We start from the raw sequence: 17,533 nt of genomic DNA, 5'->3' as shown, positions 1-17,533 counted from the left end.
AGAGCTGAAACGCACAACGTGCAGGCTTCTTTCCAAAGGGCGAGTTGGGCCCCACAGCATCTTGCTTCCAGCTATTTGGGAAGCTAAGAAACAACTCGCTCTGCACAGTGCTCTTACAGCCTACCGGGAACATCTCTTCCAAAGGCCTGTGAAACGCAGTTTCTTTGCAGGACTTATCTGGCTGAAGTAGTTCTCCTGCTCTGGGTGTGCTACATTGTCCTAGAGCTGAAAGGCACAACGTGCAGGCTTCTTTCCATAGGGCGAGTTGGGCCCCACAGCATCTTGCTTCCAGCTATTTGCGAAGCTAAGAAACAACTCGCTCTGCACAGTGCTCTTACAGCCTACCGGGAACATCTCTTCCAAAGGCGTGTGAAACGCAGTTTCTTTGCAGGCCTGACCTGGCTCAAGTAGGACTCCTGCTCTGGGTGTGCTACATTGCCCTAGAGCTGAAAGGCACAACGTGCAGGCTTCTTTCCAAAGGGCAAGTTGGGCCCCACATCATCTTGCTTCCAGATCTTTGGGAAGCTAAGAAACAACTCGCTCTGCACAGTGCTCATACAGCCTACCGGGAACATCTCTTCCAAAGGCCTGTGAAACGCAGTTTCTTTGCAGGCCTGATCTGGCTGAAGTAGGACTCCTGCTCTGGGTGTTGTACATTGCCCTAGAGCTTCAACGCACAAGGTCCAGCCTTGTATAAAAGGGGGAGAGAGGCCCCAAAGCATCTTGCTTCCAGCTCCCTGGGAAGCTAAGAAACAGCTCGCTCTGCACAGTATTCTTACAGCCTACCGGAACATCTCTTACAAAGGCCAGTGAAACGCAGTTTCTTTGCAGGCCTGATCTGCCTGAAGTAGAACTTCTGCTCTGGGTGTGCTACATTGCCCTAGAGCTGAAAGGCACAACGTGCGGTCTTCTTTCCAAAGGGCGAGTTGGGAGCAAAGCATCTAGCTTCCAGCTCTTTGCGAAGCTAAGAAACAACTCGCTCTGCACATTTCTCTTACAGACTACCGGGAACATCTCTTCCAAAGGCCCGTGAAAAGTAGTTTCTTTGCAGGCCTGATCTGCCTGAAGTAGAACTTCTGCTCTGGGTGTGCTGCATTTCCCTAGAACTTCCATGCACAAGGCCCTACCTTGTATCCACCAGGAGAGAGGCCCTAAAGAATCTTGCTTCCAGCGATTTGGGAAGCTGATAAAAAACTCGCTGTGCACAGGGCTCTTACAGCCTACCGAGAACATCTCTTACAAAGGCCTGTGAAAGGCAGTTTTTTTGCAGGCGTCATGTGGCTGAAGTAGAACTTCTGCTCTGGGTGTGCTACATTGCCCTAGAGCTTCCATGCACAAGGCCCAGTCTTGTATCCAAACTGGAGAGAGGCCCTAAAGAATCTTGCTTCCAGCTCTTCGGGAAGATAAGAAACAACTCGCTCTGCACAGTGCTCTTACAGTCTACTGGGAACATCTCTTACACAGTCCTGTGAAACGCAGTTTTCCTTGCAGGCCTGATCTGGCTGAAGTAGAACTTCTGCTCTGGGTGTGCTACATTGCCCTAGAGTTTAAAGGCACAAAGTGCTGAATCATTTCCAAAGACGGAGATACGCCCCAAAGCATCTTGATTCCAGCTCTTTGGGAATCTAAGAAAAAACTCGCTCTGCACAGTGCTCTTACAGCCTACCGGGAACATCTCTTCCAAAGGCCTGTGAAACGCAGTTTCTTTGCAGGCCTGATCTGACTGAAGTAGGACTTCTGCTCTGGGTGTGCTACATTGCCCTAGAGCTGAAAGGCACAACGTGCAGTCTTCTTTCCAAAGGGCGAGTGGGGCCCCACAGCATCTTGCTTCCAGCTCTTTGGAAAGCTAAGAAACAACTCGCTCTGCACAGTGCTCTTACAGCCTACCGGGAACATCTCTTCCAAAGGCCTGTGAAACGCAGTTTCTTTGCAGGCCTGACCTGGCTGAAGTAGGACTCCTGCTCTGGGTGTGCTACATTGTCCTAGAGCTGAAAGGCACAACGTGCAGGCTTCTTTCCAAAGGGCGAGTTGGGCCCCACAGCATCTTGCTTCCAGCTCTTTGGGAAGCTAAGAAACAACTCGCTCTGCACAGTGCTCTTACAGCCTACCGGGAACATCTCTTCCAACGGCCTGTGAAACGCAGTTTCCTTGCAGGCCTGATCTGGCTGAAGTAGGACTTCTGCTCTGGGTGTGCTACATTGCCCTTGAGCTGAAAGGCACAACTTGCAGGCTTCTTTCCAAAGGGCGAGTTGGGCCCCACAGCATCTTGCTTCCAGCTCTTTGGGAAGCTAAGAAACAACTCGCTCTGCACAGTGCTCTTACAGCCTACCGGGAACATCTCTTCCAAAGGCCTGTGAAACGCAGTTTCTTTGCAGGCCTGATCTGGCTGAAGTAGGACTCCTGCTCTGGGTGTTGTACATTGCCCTAGAGCTTCAACGCACAAGGCCCAGCCTTGTATAAAAGGGGAGAGAGGCCCCAAAGCATCCTTCTTCTAGCACCTTGGGAAGCTAAGAAACAGCTCGCTCTGCACAGTATTCTTACAGCCTACCGGAACATCTCTTACAAAGGCCAGTGAAACGCAGTTTCTTTGCAGGCCTGATCTGCCTGAAGTAGAACTTCTGCTCTGGGTGTGCTGCATTTCCCTAGAACTTCCATGCACAAGGCCCTACCTTGTATCCACCTGGAGAGAGGCCCTAAAGAATCTTGCTTCGAGCGATTTGGGAAGCTAAGAAAAAACTCGCTGTGCACAGTGCTCTTACAGCCTACCGAGAACATCTCTTACACAGTCCTGTGAAACGCAGTTTGCCTTGCAGGCCTGATCTGGCTGAAGTAGAACTTCTGCTCTGGGTGTGCTACATTGCCCTAGAGCTGAAAGGCACAATGTGCTGAATCATTTCCAAAGACGGAGATACGCCCCAAAGCATCTTGCTTCCAGCTCTTTGGGAATCAAAGAAAAAACTCGCTCTGCACAGTGCTCTTCCAGCCTACCGGGAACATCTCTTCCAAAGGCCTGTGAAACGCAGTTTCTTTGCAGGCCTGATCTGGCTGAAGTAGGACTTCTGCTCTGGGTGTGCTACATTGCCCTAGAGCTGAAAGGCACAACGTGCAGGCTTCTTTCCAAAGGGCGAGTTGGGCCCCACAGCATCTTGCTTCCAGCTCTTTGGGAAGCTAAGAAACAACTCGCTCTGCACAGTGCTCTTACAGCCTACCGGGAACATCTCTTCCAAAGGCCTGTGAAACGCAGTTTCTTTGCAGGCCTGATCTGGCTGAAGTGCGACTTCTGCTCTGGGTGTGCTACATTGCCTAGAGCTGAAAGGCACAACGTGCAGGCTTCTTTCCAAAGGGCGAGTTGGGCCCCACAGCATCTTGCTTCCAGCTCTTTGGGAAGCTAAGAAACAACTCGCTCTGCACAGTGCTCTTACAGCCTAACGGGAACATCTCTTCCAAAGGCCTGTGAAACGCAGTTTCTTTGCAGGCCTGATCTGGTTGAAGTAGGACTTCTGCTCTGGGTGTGCTACATTGCCCTAGAGCTGAAAGGCACAACGTGCAGGCTTCTTTCCAAAGGGCGAGTTGGGCCCCACAGCATCTTGCTTCCAGCTCTTTGGGAAGCTAAGAAACAACTCGCTCTGCAGAGTGCTCTTACAGCCTACCGGGAACATCTCTTCCAAAGGCCTGTGAAACGCAGTTTCTTTGCAGGCCTGATCTGGCAGAAGTAGGACTTCTGCTCTGGGTGTGCTACATTGCCCTAGAGCTGAAAGGCACAACGTGCAGGCTTCTTTCCAAAGGGCGAGTTGGGCCCCACAGCATCTTGCTTCCAGCTCTTTGGGAAGCTAAGAAACAACTCGCTCTGCACAGTGCTGTTACAGCCTACCGGGAACATCTCTTCCAAAGGCCTGTGAAACGCAGTCTCTTTCCAGGCCTGATCTGGCTGAAGTAGGACTTCTGCTCTGGGTGTGCAACATTGCCTAGAGCTGCAAGGCACAACGTGCACGCTTCTTTCCAAAGGGCGAATTGGGCCCCACAGCATCTTGCTTCCAGCTCTTTGGGAAGCTAAGAAACAACTCGCTCTGCACAGTGCTCTTACAGCCTACCGGGAACATCTCTTCCAAAGGCCTGTGAAACGCAGTTTCTTTGCAGGCCTGATCTGGCTGAAGTAGGACTTCTGCTCTAGGTGTGCTACATTGCCTAGAGCTGAAAGGCACAACGTGCAGGCTTCTTTCCAAAGGGTGAGTTGGGCCACACATCATCTTGCTTCCAGCTCTTTGGGAAGCTAAGAAACAACTCGCTCTGCACAGTGCTCTTACAGCCTACCGGGAACATCTCTTCCAAAGGCCTGTGAAACACAGTTTCTTTGCAGGCCTGATCTGGCTGAAGTAGGACTCCTTCTCTGGGTGTGCTACATTGCCCTAGAGCTAAAGGCACAACGTGCAGGCTTCTTTCCAAAGGGCGAGTTGGGCCCCACAGCATCTTGCTTCCAGCTCTTTGGGAAGCTGAGAAACAACTCGCTCTGCACAGTGCTCTTGCAGCCTACCGGGAACATCTCTTCCAAAGGCCTGTGAAACGCAGTTTCTTTGCAGGCCTGATCTGGCTGAAGTAGGACTCCTGCTCTGGGTGTTGTACATTGCCCTAGAGCTTCAACGCACAAGGCCCAGCCTTGTATAAAAGGGGGAGAGAGGCCCCAAAGCATCTTGCTTCCAGCTCCTTGGGAAGCTAAGAAACAGCTCGCTCTGCACAGTATTCTTACAGCCTACCGGAACATCTCTTACAAAGGCCAGTGAAACGCAGTTTCTTTGCAGGCCTGATCTGCCTGAAGTAGAACTTCTGCTCTGGGTGTGCTGCATTGCCCTAGAACTTCCATGCACAAGGCCCTACCTTGTATCCACCTGGAGAGAGGCCCTAAAGAATCTTGCTTCGAGCGATTTGGGAAGCTAAGAAAAAACTCGCTGTGCACAGTGCTCTTACAGCCTACCGAGAACATCTCTTACACAGTCCTGTGAAACGCAGTTTTCCTTGCAAGCCTGATCTGGCTGAAGTAGAACTTCTGCTCTGGGTGTGCTACATTGCCCTAGAGCTGAAAGGCACAATGTGCTGAATCATTTCCAAAGACGGAGATACGCCCCAAAGCATCTTGCTTCCAGCTCTTTGGGAATCAAAGAAAAAACTCGCTCTGCACAGTGCTCTTACAGCCTACCGGGAACATCTCTTCCAAAGGCCTGTGAAACGCAGTTTCTTTGCAGGCCTGATCTGGCTGAAGTAGGACTTCTGCTCTGGGTGTGCTACATTGCCCTAGAGCTGAAAGGCACAACGTGCAGGCTTCTTTCCAAAGGGCGAGTTGGGCCCCACAGCATCTTGCTTCCAGCTCTTTGGGAAGCTAAGAAACAACTCGCTCTGCACAGTGCTCTTACAGCCTACCGGGAACATCTCTTCCAAAGGCCTGTGAAACGCAGTTTCTTTGCAGGCCTGATCTGGCTGAAGTGCGACTTCTGCTCTGGGTGTGCTACATTGCCTAGAGCTGAAAGGCACAACGTGCAGGCTTCTTTCCAAAGGGCGAGTTGGGCCCCACAGCATCTTGCTTCCAGCTCTTTGGGAAGCTAAGAAACAACTCGCTCTGCACAGTGCTCTTACAGCCTACCGGGAACATCTCTTCCAAAGGCCTGTGAAACGCAGTTTCTTTGCAGGCCTGATCTGGCTGAAGTAGGACTTCTGCTCTGGGTGTGCTACATTGCCCTAGAGCTGAAAGGCACAACGTGCAGGCTTCTTTCCAAAGGGCGAGTTGGGCCCCACAGCATCTTGCTTCCAGCTCTTTGGGAAGCTAAGAAACAACTCGCTCTGCACAGTGCTCTTACAGCCTACCGGGAACATCTCTTCCAAAGGCCTGTGAAACGCAGTTTCTTTGCAGGCCTGATCTGGCAGAAGTAGGACTTCTGCTCTGGGTGTGCTACATTGCCCTAGAGCTGAAAGGCACAACGTGCAGGCTTCTTTCCAAAGGGCGAGTTGGGCCCCACAGCATCTTGCTTCCAGCTCTTTGGGAAGCTAAGAAACAACTCGCTCTGCACAGTGCTCTTACAGCCTACCGGGAACATCTCTTCCAAAGGCCTGTGAAACGCAGTCTCTTTCCAGGCCTGATCTGGCTGAAGTAGGACTTCTGCTCTGGGTGTGCAACATTGCCTAGAGCTGCAAGGCACAACGTGCACGCTTCTTTCCAAAGGGCGAATTGGGCCCCACAGCATCTTGCTTCCAGCTCTTTGGGAAGCTAAGAAACAACTCGCTCTGCACAGTGCTCTTACAGCCTACCGGGAACATCTCTTCCAAAGGCCTGTGAAACGCAGTTTCTTTGCAGGCCTGATCTGGCTGAAGTAGTTCTTCTGCTCTGGGTGTGCTACATCGCCCTAGAGCTGAAAGGCACAACGTGCAGGCTTCTTTCCAAAGGGCGATTTGGGCCCCACAGCATCTTGCTTCCAGCTCTTTGGGAAGCTAAGAAACAACTCGCTCTGCACAGTGCTCTTACAGCCTACCGGGAACATCTCTTCCAAAGGCCTGTCAAACGCAGTTTCTTTGCAGGCCTGATCTGGCTGAAGTAGGACTTCTGCTCTGGGTGTGCTACATTGCCCTAGAGCTGAAAGGCACAACGTGCAGGCTTCTTTCCAAAGGGCGACTTGGGCCCCGCAGCATCTTGCTTCCAGCTCTTTGGGAAGCTAAGAAACAACTCGCTCTGCACAGTGCTCTTACAGCCTACCGGGAACATCTCTTCCAAAGGCCTGTGAAACGCAGTTTCTTTGCAGGCCTGATCTGGCTGAAGTAGGACTTCTGCTCTGGGTGTGCTACATTGCCCTAGAGCTGAAAGGCACAACGTGCAGGCTTCTTTCCAAAGGGCGAGTTGGACCCCACAGCATCTTGCTTCCAGCTCTTTTGGAAGCTAAGAAACAACTCGCTCTGCACAGTGCTCTTACAGCCTACCGGGAACATCTCTTCCAAAGGCCTGTGAAACGCAGTTTCTTTGCAGGCCTGATCTGGCTGAAGTATGACTTCTGCTCTGGGTGTGCTACATTGCCCTAGAGCTGAAAGGAACAACGTGCAGGCATCTTTCCAAAGGGCGAGTTGGGCCCCACAGCATCTTGCTTCCAGCTCTTTGGAAAGCTAAGAAACAACTCGCTCTGCAAAGTGCTGTTACAGCCTACCGGGAACATCTCTTCCAAAGGCCTGTGAAACGCAGTTTCTTTGCAGGCCTGATCTCGCTGAAGTAGAACTTCTGCTCTGGGTGTGCTACATTGCCCTAGAGTTGAAAGGCACAACGTGCAGGCTTCTTTCCAAAGGGTGAGTTGGACCCCACAGCATCTTGCTTCCAGCTCTTTGGGAAACTAAGAAACAACTCGCTCTGCACAGTGCTCTTACAGCCTACCGGGAACATCTCTTCCAAAGGCCTGTGAAAAGCAGTTTCCTCGCAGACCTGATCTCGCTGAAGTAGAACTTCTGCTCTGTGTGTACTTCTTTGCCCTAGAGCTGAAAGGCACAACGTGTAGGCTTCTTTCCATAGGGCGAGTTGGGCCCCACAGCATCTTGCTTCCAGCTCTTTGGGAAGCTAAGAAACAACTCGCTCTGCACAGTGCTCTTACAGCCTACCGGGAACATCTCTTCCAAAGGCCTGTGAAACGCAGTTTCTTTGCAGGCCTGATCTGGCTGAAGTAGGACTTCTGCTCTGCTTGTGCTACATTGCCCTAGAGCCGAAAGGCACAACGTGCAGGATTCTTTCCAAAGGGCGAGTTGGGCCCCACAGCATCTTGCTTCCAGCTCTTTGGGAAGCTAAGAAACAACTCGCTCTGCACAGTGCTCTTACAGCCTACCGGGAAGATCTCTTCCAAAGGCCTGTGAAACCCAGTTTCTTTGCAGGTCTGACCTGGCTGAAGTAGGACTCCTGCTCTGGGTGTGCTACATTGTCCTAGAGCTGAAAGGCACAACGTGCAGGCTTCTTTCCAAAGGGCGAGTTGGGACCCACAGCATCTTGCTTCCAGCTCTTTGGGAAGCTAAGAAACAACTCGCTCTGCACAGTGCTCTTACAGCCTACCGGGAACATCTCTTCCAAAGGCCTGTGAAACGCAGTTTCCTTGCAGGCCTGATCTGGCTGAAGTAGGACTTCTGCTCTGGGTGTGCTACATTGCCCATGAGCTGAAAGGCACAACTTGCAGGCTTCTTTCCAAAGGGCGACTTGGGCCCCACAGCATCTTGCTTCCAGCTCTTTGGGAAGCTAAGAAACAACTCGCTCTGCACAGTGCTCTTACAGCCTACCGGGAACATCTCTTCCAAAGGCCTGTCAAACGCAGTTTCTTTGCAGGCCTGATCTGGCTGAAGTAGGACTTCTTCTCTGGGTGTGCTACATTGCCCTAGAGCTGAAAGGCACAACGTGCAGGCTTCTTTCCAAAGGGCGAGTTGGGCCCCACAGCATCTTGCTTCCAGCTCTTTGGGAAGCTAAGAAACAACTCGCTCTGCACAGTGCTCTTACAGCCTACCGGGAACATCTCTTCCAAAGGCCTGTGAAACGCAGTTTCTTTGCCGGCCTGATCTGGCTGAAGTAGGACTCCTGCTCTGGGTGTGCTACATTGCCCTAGAGCTGAAAGGCACAACGTGCAGGCTTCTTTCCAAAGGGCGAGTTGGGCCCCACAGCATCTTGCTTCCAGCTCTTTGTGAAGCTAACAAACAACTCGCTCTGCACAGTGCTCTTACAGCCTACCGGGAACAACTCTTCCAAAGGCCTGTGAAACGCAGTTTCTTTGCAGGCCTGATCTGGCTGAAGTAGGACTTCTGCTCTGGGTGTGCTACATTGCCCTAGAGCTGAAAGGCACAACGTGCAGGCTTCTTTCCAAAGGGCGAGTTGGGCCCCACAGCATCTTGCTTCCAGCTCTTTGGGAAGCTAAGAAACAACTCGCTCTGCACAGTGCTCTTACAGCCTACCGGGAACATCTCTTCCAAAGGCCTGTGAAACGCAGTCTCTTTCCAGGCCTGATCTTGCTGAAGTAGGACTTCTGCTCTGGGTGTGCAACATTGCCTAGAGCTGCAAGGCACAACGTGCACGCTTCTTTCCAAAGGGCGAATTGGGCCCCACAGCATCTTGCTTCCAGCTCTTTGGGAAGCTAAGAAACAACTCGCTCTGCACAGTGCTCTTACAGCCTACCGGGAACATCTCTTCCAAAGGCCTGTGAAACGCAGTTTCTTTGCAGGCCTGATCTGGCTGAAGTAGTTCTTCTGCTCTGGGTGTGCTACATCGCCCTAGAGCTGAAAGGCACAACGTGCAGGCTTCTTTCCAAAGGGCGAGTTGGGCCCCAGAGCATCTTGCTTCCAGCTCTTTGGGAAGCTAAGAAACAACTCGCTCTGCACAGTGCTCTTACAGCCTACCGGGAACATCTCTTCCAAAGGCCTGTCAAACGCAGTTTCTTTGCAGGCCTGATCTGGCTGAAGTAGGACTTCTGCTCTGGGTGTGCTACATTGCCCTAGAGCTGAAAGGCACAACGTGCAGGCTTCTTTCCAAAGGGCGACTTGGGCCCCGCAGCATCTTGCTTCCAGCTCTTTGGGAAGCTAAGAAACAACTCGCTCTGCACAGTGCTCTTACAGCCTACCGGGAACATCTCTTCCAAAGGCCTGTGAAACGCAGTTTCTTTGCAGGCCTGATCTGGCTGAAGTAGGACTTCTGCTCTGGGTGTGCTACATTGCCCTAGAGCTGAAAGGCACAACGTGCAGGCTTCTTTCCAAAGGGCGAGTTGGACCCCACAGCATCTTGCTTCCAGCTCTTTTGGAAGCTAAGAAACAACTCGCTCTGCACAGTGCTCTTACAGCCTACCGGGAACATCTCTTCCAAAGGCCTGTGAAACGCAGTTTCTTTGCAGGCCTGATCTGGCTGAAGTATGACTTCTGCTCTGGGTGTGCTACATTGCCCTAGAGCTGAAAGGAACAACGTGCAGGCATCTTTCCAAAGGGCGAGTTGGGCCCCACAGCATCTTGCTTCCAGCTCTTTGGAAAGCTAAGAAACAACTCGCTCTGCAAAGTGCTGTTACAGCCTACCGGGAACATCTCTTCCAAAGGCCTGTGAAACGCAGTTTCTTTGCAGGCCTGATCTCGCTGAAGTAGAACTTCTGCTCTGGGTGTGCTACATTGCCCTAGAGTTGAAAGGCACAACGTGCAGGCTTCTTTCCAAAGGGCGAGTTGGACCCCACAGCATCTTGCTTCCAGCTCTTTGGGAAACTAAGAAACAACTCGCTCTGCACAGTGCTCTTACAGCCTACCGGGAACATCTCTTCCAAAGGCCTGTGAAAAGCAGTTTCCTCGCAGACCTGATCTCGCTGAAGTAGAACTTCTGCTCTGTGTGTACTTCTTTGCCCTAGAGCTGAAAGGCACAACGTGTAGGCTTCTTTCCATAGGGCGAGTTGGGCCCCACAGCATCTTGCTTCCAGCTCTTTGGGAAGCTAAGAAACAACTCGCTCTGCACAGTGCTCTTACAGCCTACCGGGAACATCTCTTCCAAAGGCCTGTGAAACGCAGTTTCTTTGCAGGCCTGATCTGGCTGAAGTAGGACTTCTGCTCTGCTTGTGCTACATTGCCCTAGAGCCGAAAGGCACAACGTGCAGGATTCTTTCCAAAGGGCGAGTTGGGCCCCACAGCATCTTGCTTCCAGCTCTTTGGGAAGCTAAGAAACAACTCGCTCTGCACAGTGCTCTTACAGCCTACCGGGAAGATCTCTTCCAAAGGCCTGTGAAACCCAGTTTCTTTGCAGGTCTGACCTGGCTGAAGTAGGACTCCTGCTCTGGGTGTGCTACATTGTCCTAGAGCTGAAAGGCACAACGTGCAGGCTTCTTTCCAAAGGGCGAGTTGGGACCCACAGCATCTTGCTTCCAGCTCTTTGGGAAGCTAAGAAACAACTCGCTCTGCACAGTGCTCTTACAGCCTACCGGGAACATCTCTTCCAAAGGCCTGTGAAACGCAGTTTCCTTGCAGGCCTGATCTGGCTGAAGTAGGACTTCTGCTCTGGGTGTGCTACATTGCCCATGAGCTGAAAGGCACAACTTGCAGGCTTCTTTCCAAAGGGCGACTTGGGCCCCACAGCATCTTGCTTCCAGCTCTTTGGGAAGCTAAGAAACAACTCGCTCTGCACAGTGCTCTTACAGCCTACCGGGAACATCTCTTCCAAAGGCCTGTCAAACGCAGTTTCTTTGCAGGCCTGATCTGGCTGAAGTAGGACTTCTTCTCTGGGTGTGCTACATTGCCCTAGAGCTGAAAGGCACAACGTGCAGGCTTCTTTCCAAAGGGCGAGTTGGGCCCCACAGCATCTTGCTTCCAGCTCTTTGGGAAGCTAAGAAACAACTCGCTCTGCACAGTGCTCTTACAGCCTACCGGGAACATCTCTTCCAAAGGCCTGTGAAACGCAGTTTCTTTGCCGGCCTGATCTGGCTGAAGTAGGACTCCTGCTCTGGGTGTGCTACATTGCCCTAGAGCTGAAAGGCACAACGTGCAGGCTTCTTTCCAAAGGGCGAGTTGGGCCCCACAGCATCTTGCTTCCAGCTCTTTGTGAAGCTAACAAACAACTCGCTCTGCACAGTGCTCTTACAGCCTACCGGGAACAACTCTTCCAAAGGCCTGTGAAACGCAGTTTCTTTGCAGGCCTGATCTGGCTGAAGTAGGACTTCTGCTCTGGGTGTGCTACATTGCCCTAGAGCTGAAAGGCACAACGTGCAGGCTTCTTTCCAAAGGGCGAGTTGGGCCCCACAGCATCTTGCTTCCAGCTCTTTGGGAAGCTAAGAAACAACTCGCTCTGCACAGTGCTCTTACAGCCTACCGGGAACATCTCTTCCAAAGGCCTGTCAAACGCAGTTTCTTTGCAGGCCTGATCTGGCTGAAGTAGGACTTCTGCTCTGGGTGTGCTACATTGCCCTAGAGCTGAAAGGCACAACGTGCAGGCTTCTTTCCAAAGGGCGAGTTGGGCCCCACAGCATCTTGCTTCCAGCTCTTTGGGAAGCTAAGAAACAACTCGCTCTACACAGTGCTCTTGGAGCCTACCGGGAACATCTCTTCCAAAGGCCTGTGAAACGCAGTTTCTTTGCAGGCCTGATCTGGCTGAAGTAGGACTTCTGCTCTAGGTGTGCTACATTGCCTAGAGCTGAAAGGCACAACGTGCAGGCTTCTTTCCAAAGGGCGAGTTGGGCCCCACAGCATCTTGCTTCCAGCTCTTTGGGAAGCTAAGAAACAACTCGCTCTGCACAGTGCTCTTACAGCCTACCGGGAACATCTCTTCCAAAGGCCTGTGAAACACAGTTTCTTTGCAGGCCTGATCTGGCTGAAGTAGGACTCCTTCTCTGGGTGTGCTACATTGCCCTAGAGCTAAAGGCACAACGTGCAGGCTTCTTTCCAAAGGGCGAGTTGGGCCCCACAGCATCTTGCTTCCAGCTCTTTGGGAAGCTGAGAAACAACTCGCTCTGCACAGTGCTCTTACAGCCTACCGGGAACATCTCTTCCAAAGGCCTGTGAAACGCAGTTTCTTTGCAGGCCTGATCTGGCTGAAGTAGGACTCCTGCTCTGGGTGTTGTACATTGCCCTAGAGCTTCAACGCACAAGGCCCAGCCTTGTATAAAAGGGGGAGAGAGGCCCCAAAGCATCTTGCTTCCAGCTCCTTGGGAAGCTAAGAAACAGCTCGCTCTGCACAGTATTCTTACAGCCTACCGGAACATCTCTTACAAAGGCCAGTGAAACGCAGTTTCTTTGCAGGCCTGATCTGCCTGAAGTAGAACTTCTGCTCTGGGTGTGCTGCATTGCCCTAGAACTTCCATGCACAAGGCCCTACCTTGTATCCACCTGGAGAGAGGCCCTAAAGAATCTTGCTTCGAGCGATTTGGGAAGCTAAGAAAAAACTCGCTGTGCACAGTGCTCTTACAGCCTACCGAGAACATCTCTTACACAGTCCTGTGAAACGCAGTTTTCCTTGCAAGCCTGATCTGGCTGAAGTAGAACTTCTGCTCTGGGTGTGCTACATTGCCCTAGAGCTGAAAGGCACAATGTGCTGAATCATTTCCAAAGACGGAGATACGCCCCAAAGCATCTTGCTTCCAGCTCTTTTGGAATCAAAGAAAAAACTCGCTCTGCACAGTGCTCTTACAGCCTACCGGGAACATCTCTTCCAAAGGCCTGTGAAACGCAGTTTCTTTGCAGGCCTGATCTGGCTGAAGTAGGACTTCTGCTCTGGGTGTGCTACATTGCCCTAGAGCTGAAAGGCACAACGTGCAGGCTTCTTTCCAAAGGGCGAGTTGGGCCCCACAGCATCTTGCTTCCAGCTCTTTGGGAAGCTAAGAAACAACTCGCTCTGCACAGTGCTCTTACAGCCTACCGGGAACATCTCTTCCAAAGGCCTGTGAAACGCAGTTTCTTTGCAGGCCTGATCTGGCTGAAGTGCGACTTCTGCTCTGGGTGTGCTACATTGCCTAGAGCTGAAAGGCACAACGTGCAGGCTTCTTTCCAAAGGGCGAGTTGGGCCCCACAGCATCTTGCTTCCAGCTCTTTGGGAAGCTAAGAAACAACTCGCTCTGCACAGTGCTCTTACAGCCTACCGGGAACATCTCTTCCAAAGGCCTGTGAAACGCAGTTTCTTTGCCGGCCTGATCTGGCTGAAGTAGGACTCCTGCTCTGGGTGTGCTACATTGCCCTAGAGCTGAAAGGCACAACGTGCAGGCTTCTTTCCAAAGGGCGAGTTGGGCCCCACAGCATCTTGCTTCCAGCTCTTTGGGAAGCTAAGAAACAACTCGCTCTGCACAGTGCTCTTACAGCCTACCGGGAACAACTCTTCCAAAGGCCTGTGAAACGCAGTTTCTTTGCAGGCCTGATCTGGCTGAAGTAGGACTTCTGCTCTGGGTGTGCTACATTGCCCTAGAGCTGAAAGGCACAACGTGCAGGCTTCTTTCCAAAGGGCGAGTTGGGCCCCACAGCATCTTGCTTCCAGCTCTTTGGGAAGCTAAGAAACAACTCGCTCTGCACAGTGCTCTTACAGCCTACCGGGAACATCTCTTCCAAAGGCCTGTCAAACGCAGTTTCTTTGCAGGCCTGATCTGGCTGAAGTAGGACTTCTGCTCTGGGTGTGCTACATTGCCCTAGAGCTGAAAGGCACAACGTGCAGGCTTTTTTCCAAAGGGCGAGTTGGGCCCCACAGCATCTTGCTTCCAGCTCTTTGGGAAGCTAAGAAACAACTCGCTCTGCACAGTGCTCTTACAGCCTACCGGGAACATCTCTTCCAAAGGCCTGTGAAACGCAGTTTCTTTGCAGGCCTGATCTGGCTGAAGTAGGACTTCTGCTCTAGGTGTGCTACATTGCCTAGAGCTGAAAGGCACAACGTGCAGGCTTCTTTCCAAAGGGTGAGTTGGGCCACACATCATCTTGCTTCCAGCTCTTTGGGAAGCTAAGAAACAACTCGCTCTGCACAGTGCTCTTACAGCCTACCGGGAACATCTCTTCCAAAGGCCTGTGAAACACAGTTTCTTTGCAGGCCTGATCTGGCTGAAGTAGGACTCCTTCTCTGGGTGTGCTACATTGCCCTAGAGCTAAAGGCACAACGTGCAGGCTTCTTTCCAAAGGGCGAGTTGGGCCCCACAGCATCTTGCTTCCAGCTCTTTGGGAAGCTGAGAAACAACTCGCTCTGCACAGTGCTCTTGCAGCCTACCGGGAACATCTCTTCCAAAGGCCTGTGAAACGCAGTTTCTTTGCAGGCCTGATCTGGCTGAAGTAGGACTCCTGCTCTGGGTGTTGTACATTGCCCTAGAGCTTCAACGCACTAGGCCCAGCCTTGTATAAAAGGGGGAGAGAGGCCCCAAAGCATCTTGCTTCCAGCTCCTTGGGAAGCTAAGAAACAGCTCGCTCTGCACAGTATTCTTACAGCCTACCGGAACATCTCTTACAAAGGCCAGTGAAACGCAGTTTCTTTGCAGGCCTGATCTGCCTGAAGTAGAACTTCTGCTCTGGGTGTGCTGCATTGCCCTAGAACTTCCATGCACAAGGCCCTACCTTGTATCCACCTGGAGAGAGGCCCTAAAGAATCTTGCTTCGAGCGATTTGGGAAGCTAAGAAAAAACTCGCTGTGCACAGTGCTCTTACAGCCTACCGAGAACATCTCTTACACAGTCCTGTGAAACGCAGTTTTCCTTGCAAGCCTGATCTGGCTGAAGTAGAACTTCTGCTCTGGGTGTGCTACATTGCCCTAGAGCTGAAAGGCACAATGTGCTGAATCATTTCCAAAGACGGAGATACGCCCCAAAGCATCTTGCTTCCAGCTCTTTTGGAATCAAAGAAAAAACTCGCTCTGCACAGTGCTCTTACAGCCTACCGGGAACATCTCTTCCAAAGGCCTGTGAAACGCAGTTTCTTTGCAGGCCTGATCTGGCTGAAGTAGGACTTCTGCTCTGGGTGTGCTACATTGCCCTAGAGCTGAAAGGCACAACGTGCAGGCTTCTTTCCAAAGGGCGAGTTGGGCCCCACAGCATCTTGCTTCCAGCTCTTTGGGAAGCTAAGAAACAACTCGCTCTGCACAGTGCTCTTACAGCCTACCGGGAACATCTCTTCCAAAGGCCTGTGAAACGCAGTTTCTTTGCAGGCCTGATCTGGCTGAAGTGCGACTTCTGCTCTGGGTGTGCTACATTGCCTAGAGCTGAAAGGCACAACGTGCAGGCTTCTTTCCAAAGGGCGAGTTGGGCCCCACAGCATCTTGCTTCCAGCTCTTTGGGAAGCTAAGAAACAACTCGCTCTGCACAGTGCTCTTACAGCCTACCGGGAACATCTCTTCCAAAGGCCTGTGAAACGCAGTTTCTTTGCAGGCCTGATCTGGCTGAAGTAGGACTCCTGCTCTGGGTGTGCTACATTGCCCTAGAGCTGAAAGGCACAACGTGCAGGCTTCTTTCCAAAGGGCGAGTTGGGCCCCACAGCATCTTGCTTCCAGCTCTTTTTGAAGCTAACAAACAACTCGCTCTGCACAGTGCTCTTACAGCCTACCGGGAACAACTCTTCCAAAGGCCTGTGAAACGCAGTTTCTTTGCAGGCCTGATCTGGCTGAAGTAGGACTTCTGCTCTGGGTGTGCTACATTGCCCTAGAGCTGAAAGGCACAACGTGCAGGCTTCTTTCCAAAGGGCGAGTTGGGCCCCACAGCATCTTGCTTCCAGCTCTTTGGGAAGCTAAGAAACAACTCGCTCTGCACAGTGCTCTTACAGCCTACCGGGAACATCTCTTCCAAAGGCCTGTCAAACGCAGTTTCTTTGCAGGCCTGATCTGGCTGAAGTAGGACTTCTGCTCTGGGTGTGCTACATTGCCCTAGAGCTGAAAGGCACAACGTGCAGGCTTCTTTCCAAAGGGCGAGTTGGGCCCCACAGCATCTTGCTTCCAGCTCTTTGGGAAGCTAAGAAACAACTCGCTCTGCACAGTGCTCTTAGAGCCTACCGGGAACATCTCTTCCAAAGGCCTGTGAAACGCAGTTTCTTTGCAGGCCTGATCTGGCTGAAGTAGGACTTCTGCTCTAGGTGTGCTACATTGCCTAGAGCTGAAAGGCACAACGTGCAGGCTTCTTTCCAAAGGGTGAGTTGGGCCACACATCATCTTGCTTCCAGCTCTTTGGGAAGCTAAGAAACAACTCGCTCTGCACAGTGCTCTTACAGCCTACCGGGAACATCTCTTCCAAAGGCCTGTGAAACACAGTTTCTTTGCAGGCCTGATCTGGCTGAAGTAGGACTCCTTCTCTGGGTGTGCTACATTGCCCTAGAGCTAAAGGCACAACGTGCAGGCTTCTTTCCAAAGGGCGAGTTGGGCCCCACAGCATCTTGCTTCCAGCTCTTTGGGAAGCTGAGAAACAACTCGCTCTGCACAGTGCTCTTGCAGCCTACCGGGAACATCTCTTCCAAAGGCCTGTGAAACGCAGTTTCTTTGCAGGCCTGATCTGGCTGAAGTAGGACTCCTGCTCTGGGTGTTGTACATTGCCCTAGAGATTCAACGCACAAGGCCCAGCCTTGTATAAAAGGGGGAGAGAGGCCCCAAAGCATCTTGCTTCCAGCTCCTTGGGAAGCTAAGAAACAGCTCGCTCTGCACAGTATTCTTACAGCCTACCGGAACATCTCTTACAAAGGCCAGTGAAACGCAGTTTCTTTGCAGGCCTGATCTGCCTGAAGTAGAACTTCTGCTCTGGGTGTGCTGCATTGCCCTAGAACTTCCATGCACAAGGCCCTACCTTGTATCCACCTGGAGAGAGGCCCTAAAGAATCTTGCTTCGAGCGATTTGGGAAGCTAAGAAAAAACTCGCTGTGCACAGTGCTCTTACAGCCTACCGAGAACATCTCTTACACAGTCCTGTGAAACGCAGTTTTCCTTGCAAGCCTGATCTGGCTGAAGTAGAACTTCTGCTCTGGGTGTGCTACATTGCCCTAGAGCTGAAAGGCACAATGTGCTGAATCATTTCCAAAGACGGAGATACGCCCCAAAGCATCTTGCTTCCAGCTCTTTGGGAATCAAAGAAAAAACTCGCTCTGCACAGTG

This window comes from Equus caballus, chromosome 1 (assembly GCF_041296265.1).
Source record: "Equus caballus isolate H_3958 breed thoroughbred chromosome 1, TB-T2T, whole genome shotgun sequence".
NCBI lineage: Eukaryota > Metazoa > Chordata > Mammalia > Perissodactyla > Equidae > Equus > Equus caballus.
This window is presented reverse-complemented; position numbering follows the sequence as displayed.